At 22.2% G+C, this 2,224-nt stretch overlaps 1 long non-coding RNA gene across 1 annotated transcript; it reads right to left on the reverse strand.

The window, feature by feature from the left end:
- Positions 1 to 1,773: 1,773 nt before the first annotated feature.
- On the reverse strand, positions 1,774 to 2,163 carry LOC116186450. The gene is made up of 2 exons (XR_004151448.1): positions 1,962 to 2,163; positions 1,774 to 1,918 (listed from the first exon to the last, which is right to left on the reverse strand). It is a non-coding gene; the product is annotated as an uncharacterized LOC116186450 (long non-coding RNA).
- Between the last annotated feature and the right edge of the window lie 61 nt (positions 2,164 to 2,224).

The raw sequence follows: 2,224 nt of genomic DNA on the forward strand, positions 1-2,224 counted from the left end.
AAAATATATAAAAAAATAAATAAATTAAATAAATAAATAAATAAATGAAATGTCTACATGAATATTTTATATAAATTTATTAATGTAAATTTAATATAACAATGAAATTTACAAATAAGTTATTGACTAAATGAATAAATAAATGAAGAAATAATCAAATAATAAATAAGTAAATAAATAACTAAATAAATTTATATATAAATTGAATGAAAAATCAATAAAATATCTATGAATACATTATTGGACAAGTGGACAAATGGACAAATAAGTATATAAACAATTATATTATGCAGAAATAAATTTATAAATAATTATATATAAAATGGTAAATTAATAAATAAATAATTTCATGTATATATAAATAATAATAAATAATAATAATCAATTTAAAAAAATTGATAAAAAAAGTCTAGAAATAAATCATTAAAAAAATAAATAATTCAATAAATAAATTCGATAAATCGATAATCGATAAATAAAGAAACAAATAAATAAATTAATAAAAAAACGTATAAATATATGAATGAAATAAATAAATAATAAATTAAAATTTAATAATACATAAATATATTAATATTTCACTTTTAATATTATTAATTAGAATAAATAAAATATATTATACAATTTTCTTTGCAATTTCGATTATCGAAAGTAACGTAAAACGTCAGCCAATCAGAAAGCTGGTAAGAAAATTTTGGCGGGTGGCGTCAGTCTATTGTGGAAAGTCATTGTGGGAGGACGTGTGATCGCAACCGGCTTCGAAAATTCTACTACGCAGTAAGTAATTTTAATCATATTTTATCGTTAAATTCATAAATTATTATCATTTTCGTTTATTTAGTAATTTATTTATTATTGAAATGTAAAAATTAATTAGTATTTTGAATTTCTTTGCGTTTTTTTCGTCGATCATTTCCGTCAAGATTACCGGTATTTCGTGTCTTCGTTGAATCGCGATTCGAGTTCACTTATTGCGTCATCTTAATATAATTCTTTCATATATTCTTTTTTCTTGTTTTTTTACAATTTTGAGAAATTCATTCGTTCGATTATGAGAAGACGCGTCGTCGCAATCGACTTCGAAAATTCTACTACGCAATAAATAATTTTAATCATATTCTATTATCAAATTTATAAATTATTATTATTTTCGTTTATTTAATAATTTATTTATTATTGAAATATCGAAATTAATTAATATTTTGAATTTCTTTGTGTTTTTTCTCAATCATTTCCGTCGAGATTACCGGTATTTCGTACTTTCATTGAATCGAACTCACTTGTTGCTTCGTCTTAATATAGTTCTTTTTTTATACATTTTTATACAGTTTTATTTATTTTTTTTTACGATTTTGAGAAATTCATTCGTTCGATTGTTGCGATAGCTTAGAAGGAAAAATGGCTCGTAATATAGTATAATAATTATCATATTATGACGATTTATAATTGATAATTTTGATGTTAATAATAAATAATATAATAAAAAATATAATAATAAATAATAAATAAAATAATATAATAAAAAATCTTTTAAATATATCGAATAAATTTATTTAAATAAATGTTTTAAATAAATGTAAGATTTATTAAAATGTAGATTTATTTAAATAAATTTAGAATAAGTTTCTATAATCTTTTTATCATTTTATTTATTGAAATGAATACATAAAATCAATTTTATTTTATTATATTCGTATAATACGTATTATATCTATGATATGTATTTCATATCGTATTTCATTTCTAAACACGTTTCTCTGTAATGTTTATATATTTTTTCTTTTTTGTTTAATGCTTGAGGTTCATTATTTGTTTTCATAATATCGCTTTTCCAAGAATTTGAGCATTCGCGTTTTTTGTCACGCTCGACATGTTTCGACAGGTTTCGACAGGTTTCGACTTGCCGCGCGCGCATATCCTCTTCGCACACCCCCTTCCCCTTCCCCTACCCCTTCCACTACGATTTTCTAATTCGATAATCGAAATAATGACGTGGCGCGTCATTGTACTATCGATATCCGTTAGTTATTAGAAACTCCATTTCTTCTTGAGGTGTGTGATTTTTTCGTTATGTAGTACGTGCATAATTTCTTCTATAAGTATATATTTTTTATAATTCGTGAATTATTATTCGATAAAAAAACGTATTCTTTATCGAATATGATAATTTACTTCTATTGCAATCCTTCGATGGTTGAATAGTTCGTTATTCTTTATCTATTCA

Source organism: Apis dorsata, unplaced genomic scaffold, assembly GCF_000469605.1.
Source record: "Apis dorsata unplaced genomic scaffold, Apis dorsata 1.3 scaffold_696, whole genome shotgun sequence".
Taxonomy (NCBI): Eukaryota; Metazoa; Arthropoda; class Insecta; order Hymenoptera; family Apidae; genus Apis; species Apis dorsata.